We start from the raw sequence: 19,260 nt of genomic DNA on the forward strand, positions 1-19,260 counted from the left end.
TACTATCTCATCCATGTAGACAAGAGTGGCTATATATAATAAGCCGGTTATTTTACTTCCTCTATACCGGAGTATTACTATTTGCTACACAGTATTACTGACTGCCACATTTGAGCACAACATTATTATGCATGGACCTTTACTATGTACGTCACCATGTGTCCAGATCTGGGATGCCGCGTGTACCAGATGAACGGCGCCGAGTTCGACCCCCATGATGCTACATGAGTTCCGAGGAACACTCTTGGAGAGTACTCGCTTTTCATCGGGGACAGCTACCCCATTGTGAAGCGGATGCCACCTTCCGTGCATGACACGGAAGGCCTGCCGTTCATGAAGCATGATTGTGTCTTCAGTGCGCAACGCCGGATGAACGACATGCTGGGACACGCTATCCCTGATTTATGCCGCTTCAGCTTGGATGAGTCTCCATCGTGTGGAACCGGACTAGAAAGCTGCGACAATGATTCCCGTTGCCCACCGCTATGGATCGTGCCATCCATGAAGAACACCTGGGACTGGAACCTGGAGGAGGACATGTAGCCCATCTATAACGTGTAAGTGGAGTACGGTAATTGTGAACGGTAGCGCTGTGAATATATGTAGACTAGTCGTGCACAAATTTATCACATGAGTTGGAGATGAACTTGTGTGGCATACTTGCATTTGTCCTTTAGAATTTATTACTAGTAAATGTGTTATGTCTACATGCAACTTGTGTGGTTGTTGCACGGGCTCCAACACACTCCTAAAAAAGGTGGCACATCTTTGGATATACGTGACGTGGCGGCATCATACAGTAGCATCGTTCGCTATAGTTGTACTAGTACACTCCTACTAGGACGACAACTCCTATAAAACCTTGCGCTTGGCTCTTTGCCTCTTCGGGAGGTTCAACAGTTCGTACTCGTGTGAACCTTGCACCTGGCTCTTCGCCTCTTCGGAAGGTCCAACGATGATGATACTACAGTACAATATGCTTCTGGCAATCTGACATCGATTGAACTGTTGCACGTCCACCGCGAGGGCGAGGGCGAGGGAGAGGGAGAGGGCGCTGTAGTCAAAACCCTCTCCTCATCCTGCGAACCACCGCGCGCGTGGGCGAGGGAGAGGCGTAGTAAGCAAGCTTCTCCTCATTTGGCGAGTTGACGGGACACATCAAAGCAGTACTAGTACTAGTAGTAGTAGTCCATACTGCGTCCTTTCCGATTAATATGGCTTAATTTGAAACGAGAAAAATACACTGGCGGTCAACATATGTAACAGTACGCTCTTTACGGTCACTATATATAGTTTTGCGGCGATTTTGCGATCACTAGCTCATCGTAGAGCACCGTATTGCACCCTACTGACCGGCCACATAGTCGACGTGGCACTTTGTTGACTGGTTAAATTTTCACCTGGTTTTTGGCTCCCACCTGTCAGTTGGCAGAGCAAAGAAATCAGTTAAACAAAACTTTACGCAGGCATGACACAAGTCCAACCCTTGCGCGCGAACCGCCCTGGCTGTGTATGTGAGTGCATGCACGTGTTCTCCCTCGGTCTTCCAGCAAAGAGTGTACTACATGATGTACATCTACACTTCCAATGCATTTAGCCTTTAATCTACTAAATCGATATTCATTGACTAATGCACCAACTTGTCCTTAATTACAGCATGCAACGGCCTTCATTTAATCTTCTTATCTCAATGGTCGCATGCACACATAATTCTGCTACTTTTGGGCGTTAATTATGCCCTGGTCAATGTGTAAATCTCTAAATGTATAGTCTTTCACGGACGTAGGGAGTAGGTTGAGAACTTGAGCGTGAGCGTGTGTGTTGCATCGTGTGTTGTGTGCCGCATGGGTGCGTGGGTGTTGCGTGCGTCCATGTGTACGTGTGAGTGTTGCATGTTGCATGCATGCATGCATGGGGCTTACTCCCTCCCATTGACATGTTCATATTTGAAGCTTCCTCTGTTCCCTCCATATGGTGATACTCCCTCTATTCCCAAATATAGTACAAAGTTGAGTCATCTATTTTGGAACAGAGGGAGTAGTATGGAGTAAAAGCCTCCATCTGTTCTCAAATACGGAGTATTTGTCTTTCTACAGATTTCAACAAGTGACTAGGTACGGAGCAAAATGAGTGAAGTGAGCGTAGAGGCATAGGGATACTATAGAAAGGAAGTCCTCGAGATCCATTTATTCCCCATCTCAGTCAGAGAGAACTATTCAACTAGTCTTCGCAGTGAAGTGACAATACACGCTGCAGCAGATGGGACACGTAATTAATAAGCTGAACCAGCATGTTGGTGTTACTAAATCGGCCTTACCCAGTACTGCCATCATGTTTGCCAGTAGAGCACGCTTCCGCAAATACGCCTACGCAACTCTGTCCTCCATTAACTGACATATGGGCCCTGTTGTGGTAGACCCACATGTCATCGGTGTAACTATTTACACTCTGAAGGGCGGTATATCCTGGTAGTAGTACTAGTAGAATTGAGATTGAATGCACTTTCTTCCCCGTCTTCCACTCTTCTTCCTCCTCTCTTCTTCTTCCTCCTCTCTTCCACATCGTCGGCCACACACCATTTACCCCCGCTCACTGCTCGCCTGCCCACACCATCTTCCTTGGTAGCTCGCGCGTACCATATCCCCCCGCTCACTGCTCGGCCACACGAGGAGAAGCTTCTTCGCTTGCTCGCCCGAATCCACTTCCCCGGTGGCTCGCAGGCACCGAAAACCCCAATGGCAGAACCGACTGACACGCAGAGCCGCGATTGGAATTCCCTCCCCGATGTTCTCTTGGAGCAGATCTGTAGTCGTATGGACCTACTCAGCACCGTCCGATTGGCCGCATGCTCGGTGTCTTTGTACCGTCTACTCGTCTGCAACCGGCCCGCTCTTTTCAAGACACTCTGCTTGCTGATGCCTGACCCTCGCAAGTGGCCCAGACACCGACTTGACGATCCTACGGAGGTTGCTGTGGTGCCCCTCGAGATGTTATTGCTTAGAGTTGATATGAGAACAGTAGTAGTAAGTACTATGGTAGAATATGAGTAGGCGCTGTCATAGCTGTTGTCCTCTCATTGTTACAAGATGTTTGAACCATGACATATTGCTAGAATATGAAAGCCATTGGCTTATTTTTTTAACTTGGGGTATGATTATGACCACGGCATTGCAATTCTATGTCTATGATATGTGTCACTGTTATAATAATCTTAATTCCACACATACTCTGAACATGATTGTTTATTTTTCTCCTTTTGGTCTCCAATTTGAATTTTTGCAGCAGACGCAAATGCGCTGGCCTTCATGATTCCAGGACCTGGAATCATACCAGCCGATGGGTGGTGGTTTATCGCTCGTTCAGCTGACGGCGGTCATTTGATGCTCATTCGCACATACCAAATTGACCAAACCATTACATCAAACCACATGCAGTACAATGCGTGGGGCGTTCGTGACATTGATGGCTATGGCTGCTTCGTGTTCGAGAAAGATCCCAGCTCAGTTGGGCCAGGCGTATTCAACTGGAGGCGGGTTTACAGCCTCGGCAACCACTCCATGTTCCTCGGGCTCAATTATCCGATCATCCAACCAATCATCGATCATATCACCGGCGATGATTACTGTGCTATGCAACTTCCATTCGCGAGGGGGGCTGTGTTTACACATCATACCATGGGTTTCATGAATCACCATATCCAGAGATTCGTCGACACAACTTGTTGCCAGATAATCTTCAGTGTGTGAAAGGCATCAAGCTTCCATGCGATGGATGGCTTTTGCAAACCCGACATGCGGCGATGTGGTTCATGCCAACAGCAAATATGCACAACTTGATTCGTGTTGATATCTAGACTGAGCCATGTATTCTGCTGCTGTAGCGCGACCCTCTTTTGTTGGATATTATGTAATGTTGTTAGTTTGAAGCACTCCTCTGGTTTGAAGGATAGATACCTTCCTGGGATCAAGTGCATCCTAACTCACCTCCGTAGGATGTACTGATAATGATGATGGAGATGATGTGCATAAGCCATATATATATACATATATCAGTTAGGCTTCAAGTGCGTACTTGTTAGTTAAACCTATGTATAAATTGTGACACTAAATACGACTAGTAAGTAGTACAGTAGCAGTACTAGTATATGTCGGTCAAATTATTCATCATGTCCACACATTGAATTGACGTGACAACACGCTGCGTGTGAGGTGACACAAGAATCCCGGCTGCGTGTTCGGGTATTCTGGAATTACCGATGCAAGTCAAAGAAGGATTGGCCCAACCTAAGAAACGTCTAGGTAAGACACCGATCAACCGTCTACTTGCACAAACATATTCCTTTGTTTATAGCTCTATTTTCTTTTCACACACAGACCTGGTGAAGCAATTACAATTTGACATTTAATAAAAAATGAAACAAGTGACTGCAACATGCCAAAGATGTTATGAAAATGCCAACTAGGTACACTAAAACCTGTATTCCACAATACTTCAGGTATCACACTGAGTGGCCTAAGGAAGCATTTCTTCTAGCGCAATTCTAGGGCGTTCAAAAGGGGCGCGTGGACGCGTCGCAAGATACAGTCGGAGTGCGGCATGCACGCGATGTGGCACAAGACCGGCAATACCTTGCCAGTGATGGTCAATGCCGGCAGACGGGTAGCAAAAAAGGTTCTGGTGCTGCACACCAACAAGAACTTCGACCAGCAGAGGACCAACTAGGTGATGCACCAGTACCACTACGGGGACCTGGAGCAAGAGATGGAGCGGGAGCTGGTCCTCTGCAAGACTTTCTACCAGACGAACACTTGGGCCAGGAGTAAAAAGATTATAAGTTAGTTTGGTATTGGTAGTTGTACTACCTTGTCGTCCGCAAGTTGGTATTTTTGTTAACGATCTTTTGGTATGAACTTGCATTTGCTTCCAACCATCATGCCGAGGGTCGACATGGATATAAAGATGAATCATTTTTTTCGAAACGAATTTTCAGGCACCTGATTTTTATTTGATGGGTAGCATAAGCACCCGCCGTTTGAATTCACAGTTCTCCAATTTTTCTGAAACAAGTGCATGCTCTTATTATCATGATAAAAAAACAATATTCGTGCTGCATCCCAGTTATCAGTGTGTACTTGTAGAATTCTCTCATTTATTGAGCACGTATATTGTTTTTTCAGGTCAAGCAAGTTTCAATTGGGTTGTGGATTGTCAGGGTTGTTTTGTTTTTAACAGGCCCAGCCCATGACGACAACAGGGCACAAAGATCCAGCAGGTATTTACTGGCCTCTGGCCTGCCAGCGTTAGTTATATTTTGTCTTACAACATCCGCAGGCAGTTTTTTTACTGAATCAAACACACAGCCCAGTTCTATTTTCCTCTTGAAACGCATGTCCTACATCCATTTTCTAAGCTCTACCTATAGTTTTACTAGTTCGTATACACGTATCATTATATTGAAAACACATAAAATTCCCTTTTCATATTTACATCCTTATTTTTGTTGTTTTTTCCCACCCAGCGCAGATTTTTTTACCACTGGTTTTCCCTTAAACCAACTAAATTTGTCCCATGTCTTATTTGCTTACAAAAACAAAATAATTTTTTTGGCAAATCAATAAGTTCTTAAAAAATGTTTATCATTTCGGGATTACAACAGTTCGGACTACACCGAAATATGCAAAATAAGGTTGGACTTTTTGACCGTGGTCCTAGGCAGAAAATGGGCTGCAAATTATAAAAAAGAGCAAATGGGCTTTATGTTGTCTGCCACAGATTTGGAGGCTGACTTGTGGGCCTACTAAGTTCATGCGTACACAAGGTTTCTCAAAAAATAAACTTAGTCAACAATCGATTCTACCAGCGTCAGACCGTTAGATGTCAATCTAACAGCGTCAGACCGATTTGGAGGCTTCTTCAGTCTCTGATCCTCCTGCCCCAGCCGCCCAAACCAGCGCCGTTGGAACCGCCTGCTCCCGCCACCCTGTGGCCGGCAGTGCTACCGGGAAGGCCTCACGGCCCCATCATACTCGCATCCCTAGCCTGTCTATCCCTCTACTCACCCACACCTCCTGTTATTTTCCGGTGACGGCAAATGAACCTGTCAACCCTCGTACTCTCCACCGCGTGGGCAGCCACTGCCGTGTCTTCCCCGGCTCCGTGTCGTTCCCTTCGTAGGCTTCGCCATCGTCCACCACCCTGGTGCTCTCGGCGCGGCATGGTCAACGATTTCCTTCCAACGGCCGCACTGCTTCTTCAACCTCTGGTCTTCTTGCCCCAGCCACCCAAAGAAGCGCCAGTCGTGCCGCATGCTCCTGCCTCCCGTCGCCGGCTGTGCTACCGCGGAGGCCTCACCGCCCCCTACTATTCCACCACTGGCCAGGCCCTGCGGCGATGGTAGCCTCACACCGCAGCCAAACCAGTGAACCCTCGTACTCCTCTCCGCGCGGGATTCCACTGCCGCGTCGTCCCCTTCCTAGGCCTCGCCGTCGTCCACCGCCGTGGTGCTCTCCGCGCGGCGTGGTCAACGTGGTCAAGGAACGACTTCCATCGGAAGAGTACTGTATGTGGAGAGGCTGACAGCTAGGTCCACGGCCACACCCCAGTTTTTTTTGTGATTTGCCAAGCAAGTCGCTCTGTCAGGCCTGTTGGGCTGCAAATCTTTCAAGACGAGGAGAGCTTTCATTCGGCTGGCCGAGAAAATGGCCCATCAATAATGAGAAATGGGCTGTACATTTTTAAAAACATCAAACCGGCAATTAGTTTCAAATATCTTTTTTTTCATTTTGAGATTTTAAATTACATTAATTTTTATGCATGGAGATTTTTTTGGATTTTATATTGATATAAATTTATTTTTAAAATCAGTTTGAACGTGAGTCGAAATTTCAGGATTAAAAATAGTACGGACCGCACCGAAATATGCAAAATTTCGTATAATTTTTTAACCGTGGCCACAATATGGGCTGTAATGCTAACAAAAAGAATATGGGCTCCAAAAAAACTTTAATAATTAGAAAATTGGCTGTAAATTATTAGAAATAATGGCAGATGGGCTGTATGCTGTTTCCCACAGATTTGAGGCTTTCGTAAAAAAGGTTGACGCACAAGTAATGACTGTTGGATGGCCATCCAACGGCCGTCGTGCTTCTTCAATCTCTGCAATTCCTGCTCCAGCCGCTCAAACAGGCACCGGCGGGACTGCCTGCTCCCTCCTCCCCGCGGCCGGCTCTACTGCCGCGCAGGCCTCACCGCCCCACTGTACTCCCATCGCTGGCCTAGCCATCCCTCTACTCACCCACACCTGTTGTTATTCTCCGGCGACGGCAGACGAACCAGTAAACCCTCGTACAGTCGTACTCCCCTCCACGTGGGAAACAACTGCCGAGTCTTTCCTGCCTCCATGTCGTTCCCTTCCTAGGCCTCGCCGTCGTCCACCGCCATGGTGCTCTCGGCGCGGCTTGCTCAACGTGGTTAACGACCGACATGCATCTGAAGTGGACTTTAGGTGGAGAGGCCGACAGCTGGGCCCACGGCCACACGAAAGGAAATGCCTCCTTATTACGGGCAAAATAATGATTCCTCCACCTGACATCTGGGACCCACCAAAAGGGCCTCCGTATTTCGCGAAAAAAACATTACCGCCGCTGACAGCTCGGATCCACCAGCTATATCTTCGCACGCAAGGAAGTGTCTCCTTATTACGCACAAAAAAATGAATACTCCCCCTGTTAGCTGGGACCCAGTATAGTCACAGGCTGACTTGTGGGCCTACTAAGTTGACGGGGACGGAGGGCTTTGTCAACTTAATCAATATGCACGATTCTAGCTCCAGTGACCGTACGATGTCCATCCAACGGCCGTAGTGCTTCTTCAACCTCTGGTCTTCTTGGTCCAGCCGCCCAAACCAGCGCCGGTCGTCCCTCGTGCTCCTGCCTCCCGTGGCCAGCTGCGATGCGGCGGAGGCGTCACCGCCCCCTACTACTCCCACCGCTGGTCAGGCCATCCCTCTACTAACCCACACCCCCTGTTATTCTGCGGCGACGGCAGCCTCACACCGCAGCCGAAGAAGTGAACCCTCGTACTCCTCTCCGCACGGGCTTCCACTTCTGCATCTTCCCCGGCTCCGCGTCGTCCCCTTCCTAGGCCTCGCCGTCGTCCAGACCACCGCCCTGGTGCTCTTGGCGCGGCATGGTCAACGTGGTCAACGACCGACTTTCATCGAAAGAGTACTGTATGTGGAGAGGCTGACAGCTGGGTCCAGGTGGCCGCAAGGAAGTGCCTCCTTATTATGCGCAAAATAATTATTCCCCCACCTTACAACAGGGACCCACCGGACGGGCCACCTTATTTCGCGAAAAAAATGTTTCCCCCCTGAATGCTCGGACCCGCCAGACGGGCCAGTGTATTTCGCGAAAAAAAATTCCCCCCACTGTCAGCTCGGACCCACTGGAAGTGCCTCCTTATTACGCACAAAAAAATGAATACTTCCCCTGCTAGCCAGGACCCACCATGGTGGGAGGCTGACTTGTGGGCCTACTAAGTTGACTGGGATGGGGGCCTTTGTCAAGTTTAGTCAATATGAACAATTCTAGCTCCACTGACCGTACGATATCCATCCAACGGCCGTAGTGCTTCTTCAACCTCTGGTCTTCTTGCTCCAGCCGCCCAAAGCAGCGCCGGTCATGCCGCATGCTCCTGCCTCCCGTGGCCGGCTATGCTGCCGCAGAGGCCTCACCGCCCCCTACTATTCCTACCGCTGGCCAGGCCCTACGGCGACGGCAGCCTCACACCGCAGCCGAACCAGTGAACCCTCGTACTCCTCTCTACGCACGCGCGGGCTTCCACTGACGCGTCTTCCCCGGCTCCCCGTCGCCCCCTTCCTAGGCCTCTCCATCATCCACCGCCCTGGTGCTCTCGGCGCGGTGTGGTCAACGTGGTCAAGGAACGACTTCCATCGGACATGGACTGTACGTGGATAGGCTGACAGCTGGGTCCACGGCGGGAGCAAGGAAGTGCCTCCTTATTACGCGGAAATAATGATTTCTCCACCGGACGGGCCATCGTATTTTGTGAAAAAAAAACGTTTCCCACCTGACTACTAGGACCCACCAGCTACACCTTCGCACGCAAGGAAGTGCGTCCGGGCAAAAAAACGATTCGCCCCCTTGACTGCTGGGACCCACCAGCTACATCTTCGCACGCAAGGAAGTGCGTCCGGGCAAAAAAAAGAAAACCAAAACGATTCGCCCCCCTGAGAGCTGGGACCCACCGGCCCCCCGACTGCCGGGACCCACCAGCTACATCTTCGCATGCAAGGAAGTGCGTCCGGGCAAAAAAAAACGATTCGCACCCTGACTGCTAGGACCCACCAGCTACATCTTCGCAGGCAAGGAAGTGCCTAATAGTGGGGACCCACCTGTTCGAAGCATATGTAGCGTTGTCATCCTGGCTGCGAACGTGTACGTACATATATACTGGTCGATGTAGAGGCGCGCACGTGTCGTAGTAGAGGCGCGCACGTGTCGTAGTAGAGGCGCGCACGTAGCATGTACACGTACATACAGCGGCCAGGGTGCAAGAAATAAAATACGGCCACGTATGTGTACATACGGGCGGGGTCTCGAACGCCTACTCGCGCATACGTACGGCGAGGGCTCGTGTACATGGCTGGATCAGAACGGAGAAACAGCATTGTCGCCGTGTTCATGGGTCAGAACGGAATGCGTGGTCGTGTTCATCGGGAGGGCTTGGACGGAAGAGGCGATGGAAACGAGGCTCGGCGTACCGCAAAACGGAGGAAACGGACCGCCTACGGTCGAAACAGGGGTCCTGTTGATCGGGACGGGTGCGGCGTACCGCAAAACAGAGGAAACAGACCTCCTACGGTCGAAACGGGGGTCCTGTTGATCGGGAGGGGTGCGGCGTACCGCAAAACAGAGGAAACGGACCTCCTACGGTCGAAACGGGGGTCCTGTTGATCGGGAGGGGTGTGGAATACCGCAAAACAGAGGAAATGGACTTGTGTTGGAGCGCTACAGTCGAAATGACTTTCCTGTTCATCGGGAGGGGTGTGGCGTACCACAAAACGGGACTCCACGGGATACTGTTCATCTCCACCGTGGAACCCCTCCAGCCTCCATGAGCTACAATTCATCCACCGTCGACCTCCTCCAGCCTCCATGGGCTCCTGCTCATCCAGCCTCCACCGCGCGCTACTCCACTGGCTACTATTCAACCACCCCTCCACCGTCTACTGTTCATCCAGCCTCCACACCACGGGGTCCTGTTCAACCACCCCTCCACGGGCACCCCTCCACCGTCTACTGTTCATCCTGCCCTCCACACCACGGGGTCCTGTTCATCCACCCCTCCACGGGCACCCGTCCACCGTCTACTATTCATCCAGCCCTCCACCACACCACGGGGTTCTGTTCATCCAGAGGCAACGCCACCTCTCACTGTTCATCCAAACCCCCACCCCCCCGCAACGCTCACTGTTCATCCCATCAATCGGCTTCAGTTAGCAGCAATAGCCAAGGAATCACTCGATCGGGTTCAGTTAACAGCCATCAATCGATCCTCGGGTTCAGTAACGCGTAGCCTACAGTGCAATCGCTCGTGTTCAGTTAGAGCCCAACGCCTCGCTCGGGTTCAGTTAGAGCCAACGCCTCGCACACACGCGCGTACGTGTACGAGAGAAACGCGCATCGCTCGCCCCCCTACCTCCCACCGTAACCGGGAACTCCCCGAAGTTTTCCTCCCCCTCTCTTCTACCACAATTTTTTCCGTCATGGACGGCCCAAAGAATGTCATGCAGCTGCGTCTCCGACCCGCCCAGGACGAAAAGCCCATTTTCTTTCTTGATTTTTTGTCATAGAAGTAGGAGCCCACCACATCTATGATGATACCAGGTTTTGTCACAATTATCATCATAGAAGTGTCATATGTATGACAGAATTTTTTTTCGTTCGGCCCAAAATGTCACAGATGTGTCTTTTTTTTGTAGTGCACCAAAGAAGGTTCGGGTCAACGACAGGCTGGCTCCTCACCAACCTGCGCCTCCCGGTAGGTAGCGCCTCCCAGTACCACCCCGGCAGAGCCCAGTCCCGGACATGGCCCGTCTGGTCAAGCAGGTGTCGTCCTCCGCCGACTCGACGACAAGGATGCGGGATAGGCATCGTCGACGTCGATGCGGGAAAAATTGCTTTAACTAAAAAACTAGCAACAAGTTCTTAGTAATGAGTTCTATTAATTCAATTAGTTCTTACTAAAAATAAACTTACTATAAATAAAAATAAACTAATACCTAATTAGTGCTTAGTTCTTACTAACTAATTAGTGCCTAGGAACTACTGCCATAATTACCATATAAGTAATTAACTAACTAGCACTAAAAATACCCTAGGGTTCATACTAACTAGAACTAAATAGCTAGGGTTCATACTACGCAGAGAAGAGGGATCGGAAGGGGAGAGTGCTTACAGAGGACAGGGAGAGAGATGGGGTCAGGGGAGAGGCAGCACCGAGGCCCGGTGAGGCGGGGTCGGGGGAGACGGCGGCGAGGTGGGTCGAGGGAATCGGCGGCAAGGCGGGGTCGGGGGAGACGGCGGCGAGGCGGGTCGGGGAGACGGTGGCGAGGCGGGGTCGGGGGAGACGGCGGCGAGGCGGAGGCAACGAGGAATAGTAGAGGAGAATTGGGGGAGGAAGCAGAGGAGAGGGAATCAGGCCACGCGGGGGTTTAGGTGAAAATAGCTTTAAAAGCAGCGTGGGGAGGCAAAACGCGCTGCTGCTAAAATCCATAGTAGTAGCGCTGTTCGTAGAAGGGCACTACTACTATACCTAGCACGTCGGGAACAGTGTGGCAATAATAGTAGTAGCGCATTCTGTTCCTGCCGCGCTACTGCTAAGTGGGTAACAGTAGCGCCGTTCTAGCGGACGCGCTACTGCTAAGTAGCAGTAGCGCCTCATTTTAACAAGCGCTACTGGTAACATTCTGTGTATAACGCTTTCCCTAGTAGTGAAGACACAAGAGAACTACCAATAAATTGACAAGTACCCGAAGAGGAATTGCTATCAACCTTGTCTCCAGCATAGTCTAAATTGGAGTAGCCAACAAGATCAAAAGGAGACCTCTTGGGATACCAAATGCCAAAGTTTGGTGTATGAATTAAGTATCTCACTATCCTTTTCACTTCCTTAAGATGACATTCTTTTGGGGCCGCTTGATATCATGCACGCATGCACACACTTAGCATAATATCGGGACGGGAGGCACATTGATATAACAATGAACCAATCATAGAGCGGTAAACCTTTTGGTCAACCGGTTTGCCATCCTTAGTCAAGTCAATATGTCCACTAGTAGGCATTGGTATTTTCATACCTTTGCTTTCTTTCACGTTGAACTTCTTGAATAAATCCTTAGTATACTTTGTTTGATACACAAAGGTACCCTCCTTAGTTTGCTTGATTTGCAACCCAAAAAAGAACTTGAGTTCACTCATCATAGACATCTCAAACTGCTCCGACATTAGCTTTCCAAACTTTTGACTATAATGAGGGTTAGTTAAACCAAATATGATATCACCAACATATATTTGGCACACAAATAATTCACCATTAACCCTTTTAGTAAAAAGAGTAGAAACATTTTTTCTAATCTCAAAGCCTTTTTCAATAAGGAACTTGGTCAAGCATTTATACCACGCTCCAGGGGCTTGTTTAAGACCATAGAGATCTTTGTGAAGTTTGTTAACATGGTCGGGTTTATTAGGATTAACAAAGCCGGGAGGTTGTTTAACATAAACTTCCTCCTCAATTTCACCATTTAGAAAAGCACTTTTAATGTCCATTTGATACAATGTGATATCATGATGATTGGAATAATCAAGTAAGATGCTTATGGACTCAAGTCTATCAACGGGGGCATATGTCCACCATAGTCCATACCTTCGACTTGAGTCTAGCCTTGAGCGATGAGACGGACCTTGTTGTGTACAACTTGTCCATCTTCATCTTGCTTATTCTGAAACACCCATTTGTTACCAATGATGTTGTGGTTGTGGTTGTTGTCAGGCTTCTCACCCAGTGTCCACACTTGGTTCCTCTTAAAGTCGTGTAGCTCTTCATGCATGTCATTTATCCATTCCGGATCATCTAGTGCTTCTTCAACCGTCATAGGTTCAATGCTAGAGATGAATGAATAATGTTCACAGAAATTTGCCAAACGAATTTTAGAGCATGTGATTTTCCCAGTTTGAATATCGTTGAATATTTGTTCGACGGGATGGTCTCTTGAGACTCTTTCTCTAACTCGTGAGAGCTTCTGTTTGGGTCGGGGTGGAACATCTTCTTCATCATCTTGTTCTTCCTCCTGGACATCTTCGTTGTTGTTGTTGTTCTCTTGTGGAGGTGGAGAAGGAGGTTGATTAGGTTCATCTTGGTGTAATTCCTTGTTTTCTCCATCTTGGCGTGTCCCACTTGTGGATGTGTAACACCCCGGATATGATTTACCCAATATGTACTCCAACTCTTGCCGTCTCCGGCGTTAAGTTATTTTATTTTCTTGGGTTCGGGTTTTTGTCTCCGTGTGTTGTTATCGTTGTCATGCATCTCATATCATGTCATCATGTGCATTGCATTTGCATACCTGTTCATCTCATGCATTCGAGCATTTTCCCCGTTGTCCGTTTTGCATTCTGGCGCTCCGTTCTCCTCCGGTGGTCATTTCTACCTTTCTTTCGTGTGTGGGGATTAAACATTTCCGGACTGGACCGAGACTTGCCAAGCGGCCTTGGTTTACTACCGGTAGACCGCCTGTCAAGTTTCGTACCATTTGGACTTCGTTTGATGCTCCAACGGTTAACCGAGGGACCGAGAAGGCCTCGTGTGTGTTGCAGCCCAACACCCCTCCAATCTGGCCCAACACCCACTAAAACCCTCTCCATCATCTAGAGCGTTCGATCACGATCGCATGGCCGAAAACCCTCTCCATCATCTAGAGCGTTCGATCACGATCGCGTGGCCGAAAACCGCACCTCATTTGGACACTCCTAGCTCCCTCTACCTCTATATAAAGACCCCCCCTCCGAAATTCTCCTTCTTCTTCCCCTGAAACCCTAGATCCGCTTCTCTTCGCACGCCGGACGTGTCCGGTCCGCGCCGGACATCCCGCCACCTACCACGTGGCGCGCCGCCACCTGCGCCCGCTCCGGCCCGCTCCGGCCCGGGGAGAGCCCCCGAGGCCTGAGCCGCCCGCCGCCCGATCCCGCCTCCACCGGCTCCCGCGCCGCCCTTCTCCTCCATCTCCGGCCGCCCGGGCCACCGCACCGCCATCGCCGGACCGTGCCGCTCCGGTTGCCGACTTGCCGCGCTACCCCGCCACGCCACCGCAGATCCTCGTCGCCAGCCACCGCCTCCGGCCCGCCGCATCGCCGCGCGCCCCTCGCCGGCGGAGCCGAGCTCCACCTCGGCCACCTCGCCACCTCCCCGAGCTCCGGCCTCCCCTGCTTCGACTCCGGCGAAGCTCCGACCAACCTCAAACCTCGCGCCGCTACAGTGCCCTCCAGATCCAGATCGGGATCGGTTGACCTTTTGCCCCGGAACCCTAATATTTTTGCATATTTCATCATGTCGTATCTCCGCGTCCGTAGCTCTGTTTTGGGCATATAGCATATCAAATTGTTCGCCTCAGAGAGCACATCATTTCATCTCACTGCATCATTTTCATTTGAGTTCATCTTGATGCCCGAAATGCTGTTGGAAGAATGCTATTTGAGATAATTGTCAGATCTGCTGCTCCAATTAGACATTTATCATTTTTGCCATGGTTTTAGTGTGCATGATATGCCCCTGTGCTCTACATGAGTTTTGTTATATGTTTTGCCATCTATCCAGAGGTGCAACCCATGTATTTTTGTGATGTGTGTGGTGACTAGACAAGCTTGCAAAGTGGAGCATTCGTTAATGCTGATTTCAGGGACTTAGCATTTCCACTAAGTCCTTGATCTGCTTATCTCAATATGCCATATGTTCATGTTGTTTCCTAGTGGTCCGTGCCTCTTTTGAGGATGATCAGTAAGCTCAAATAGTCTGATCGGAATGTCTCAGGAGAAGGTCTATTCCTTCATTGACCGTGAGAGCTTGTCATGGGCTAAGTTGGGACTCCCCTACAGGGATTTGAACTTTCGAAAGCCGTGCCCGCGGTTATGGGCAGATGGGAATTTGTTAATGTCCGGTTGTAGATAACTTGAACCTTAACTTAATTAAAATTAATCAACAGTGTGAGTTGCCGTGATGGTCTCTTCTCAGCGGAGTCCGGGAAGTGAACACGGTGTTGGAGTAATGCTTGTCGCAGGTTGTTCTCTAGTTATCCGTTCGCGCTTTGCCTTCTCTTCTCGCTCTCTTTTGCGAATAGGTTAAGCACCATATATGCTAGTCTCTTGCTGCAGCTCCACATTTTTACCTTGCCTTACCTATAAGCTTAAATAGTCTTGATCGCGAGGGTGCGAGATTGCTGAGTCCCTGTGGCTCACAGATTACTTCCAAACCAGATGTAGGGCCCGATGACTCCGTTCCAGATGACGCGCTTGAGCTCAAGTGGGAGTTCGACAAGGACTCACGCCGTTACTATGTGTCTTTCCCTGATGATCAATAGTGGTGCCTAGTTGGGGCGATCGGGACTATGTCGCATGTTGGGTTTATCTTTTATTTTGGCATCGTAGTCGGGCCATGAGTGTTTGAATGTTGTAATGCTATTTATGTACTTTGTTTGACGTGGCGAGTGTAAGCCAACTATGTATCTCCCCTTTTATTATCTATATTACATGGGATGTTGTGAAGATTGCCTAACTTGCGACATTTCTTTCAATGCGGTTATGCCTCTAAGTCGTGCCTCAACACGTGGGAGATATAGCCGCATCGAGGGCGTTACAAGTTGGTAATCAGAGCCTTCCCCGACCTTAGGAGCCCCCATTGCTTGATCGTTTTTAGCAGCCGAGTTGAGTCTAGAAAAAAATGTTTTGAGTCATTTAGGAATTATATATCGGAGAGTTTAGGAATTCTTTTTACTCCCCAGTCTCCTCATCGCTCTGGTAAGGCATCCTGACGTAGAGTTTTGATTCTTCTCTTCTCAAATTTCACTAAAAAAATTTTAGGATCACGCGGGTATCTTGGAATCGTTCCGATGGTTTTGTGACGAGAACATTGTTCTTGGTGCCTCCTGTCTTTAGGGGTTGTGGCAGTGTCCCGGGGAGTTGAGCTCCGAGGTGTTGTCGTCACAATTTTATCGTTGCAGTTTTGGAATACCTGAGTTTAGTACGCCGACATCGAAAATCTCTTTTATGCAGTTCGTTGGTGAGATAACCTCGACGCCACCCAGTACTGGGGCGGGAATTCGGGAGTATCGCCGTAACTTGTATAATGGATGCTTTTCGAAGGTTGAGGTAGATGGTTTCCGAAGTTTTTCTCGGTTATGTGTTGAAGGATGGATACAGCTGGATGTAGGAATTGCTAGATTTGGGTGAGATATTATGCTTCCCCTGTATCCCCAACACCTGATTGCATAACTGGAAAGGTTCGGGAGTTTCATAGGTGGGAATTCTTGTAGCTCTAGTTCTTCTTCCACGGATATTTGGTTTGAGATTGGGATTTCTTACCAAGTATTCGTTCTTGATCCATACCTTGTTGATTTATTCCTCTACCTAAATTCTAAGTGGCTTCTCAATTTATGGATATGTGACCATTTCAAGTGGAATGCATTCGTTCATTTTGTTCGGATGTGAAGACTTTATGTTGCAATTTCAACCCGTTTGATTCAGCTTCATTTTATCTGTCAATGTGCTAACGGTTGTCACCCTCTTCAGGATGGCTCCCGCTAAGAGCACCAATCAGAATCACGATCCGCCACCACCTCCTCCTCCTCCAGAGGCATGGCAAGCTGTGATGGCCGCAACCAATGCAAACACACAGTTGATCGTGCAAATTCTTCAAGAGCGCAATCAAGCGAACCAAGGCAACCAAGGCAACAATCAGAATCACTTTGCTACACTCAACCAGTTCCTTGCTAATGGACCAAAGACTTTCAGCAATTGTGTTGAGGCAACTGATGCTGACGATTGGCTCATGGATCTGTGCAAGCATTTCGAGTGCAGTAACGTCGGGCCTGAGGACTTCGTCAAGTTCGCTTCCTTCCAACTCAAAGACCAAGCTGCAGAATGGTTCCAGCAGTACAAGGATTCAAGAGGAGGCCGTGTGATTACCTGGGATGAATTCTGTCAAGACTTCAAAGCTCATCATATTCCCCAGAGCGTGGTTGAAAGCAAGCGTGAGGAATTCCGCAACCTGAAGCAAGGCTCTTTGTCTGTCTATGACTACAATAAGTTGTTTCAGAAGCTCGCCCGCTTTGCTAAGCAGGACGTCCCTGATGATAAGAGCATGATATACCAGTTCAGGGGTGGTCTCAGAGAAGAAATCCAGCTAGCTCTTGTTCTCTTTGAGCCCTTGAGATATGATGAGTTCTAAAACATGGCATTGAAGCAAGAGGCCGCTCAACTGAGATGTGATGCTTCCAAGAAGCGAGTCAGAGATGCTACTCCTTCTTCCTCTACTCAAGTGGCCAAGCAGCAGAAGTATTGGCTTCCTCCTCCTCCGTTCCATCAGCCGTATCAGCAGAAGAGCAAAGGTGGCAGTGGATCTTCCCACCCACCCAACCCTGGGTTTTAGAACAAGACTTCGTCTCAAGCTCCAAGATCGAGTGCTCCGTATCACCGTCCACTTTCAGAGGTCACCTGCAACAAGTGCCAATAGAAGGGTCACTATGCCAACAAGTGCTTCAATCAGAGGCGTCTCCCTCCTCCTCCTCCTCCTGTGAGATCGGCAAGTACAACTGTGGTCAAGCATAACCCCAAGTCCGCCAAGGTCAACATGATGAACGCAGCTCAGGCAGAGGACTCGTCAGATGTCATCATGGGTAACCTTCCTGTTAACGATGTTCCTGCAAAAGTTCTTTTTGACACTGGTGCATTGCATTGTTTCATTTCCAAACCTTTTGCATCGAAGTATGAGTGCGATTATCAGTATCTGCAAAATTCTTTGCAAATCGTGTCACCGGGCAAGCAGATGACAACTAATTTCTGCGTTCCGGATATTACTATCACTTTGGGTGACTACAAATTTCTAGCTTCTCCTATTATTCTGGGCGACTCGGATATTGATCTTATTCTCGGGATGGATTGGCTTTCTAAGCACAAGGCGCATCTTGATTGTGCCGCTAGGCAGATTCAATTGACTCATTTGTCTGAGGATGTAATTGTATTTGCCGCTTGTGATGATACCATGCGTCTGTTTTCTCTCAATGAGAAGGGTGAACTGGATGCTATCTCGCAAATCCCAGTCATTTGCGAATATCAAGACGTCTTTCTAGAAGAGCTTCCAGGAATGCCTTCGCACCGGCCAGTTGAATTCGTCATCGATCTTGAGCCTGGCACGGAACCGGTTTGCAAGCGTCCTTACAAGCTCGGACCTGAAGAGTTGAAGGAGCTGAAGAAGCAACTCGATGCTCAAGAGAGAATGGGTCTCATCCGACCTAGTTCTTCTCCGTGGGGTTGTGGTGTTCTTTTTGTGAAGAAGAAGGATGGAACTGACCGACATTGTGTTGATTACCGTCCATTGAACAAGAAGACCATCAAGAACAAATACCCACTTCCCAACATCAACGAGCTGTTCGAACAACTCAAAGGTGCCCAAGTATTCTCTAAGCTTGATCTCCGTATGGGTTATCATCAGATTCGAATCTGTGAGCAAGATATTCCCAAGACGGCTTTCAGGACAAGCTTTGGTTCATATGAATACACTGTCATGTCTTTTGGCCTCGTCAACGCTCCTCCGACTTTCTCTCGCATGATGAAATTCATCTTCAACGCCTACACCAATGACTTCATTTTGGTCTATCTCGACGACATTCTGGTCTTTTCGAAGAACAAGGAAGATCATGCCAAGCACTTGCGTTTGATACTCGATAAGCTCAGGGAACACAAGTTCTACGCCAAGTTCTCCAAGTGCGAATTTTGGCTCGATGAGGTTCTTTATCTTGGTCATATCATCTCTACCAAGGGCATTGCGGTGAATCCTAAGAAGGTGTCCGCAATTGTGAATTGGGAACCACCTCAGAATGTGAAGCAACTCCGTAGCTTCCTTGGTCTCGCAAGCTACTGTCGAAGGTTCGTTCAGAACCTTTCTAAGATCGCGAAGCCTCTCTCAAAT

This window comes from Triticum urartu, chromosome 6 (assembly GCF_003073215.2).
Source record: "Triticum urartu cultivar G1812 chromosome 6, Tu2.1, whole genome shotgun sequence".
NCBI lineage: Eukaryota > Viridiplantae > Streptophyta > Magnoliopsida > Poales > Poaceae > Triticum > Triticum urartu.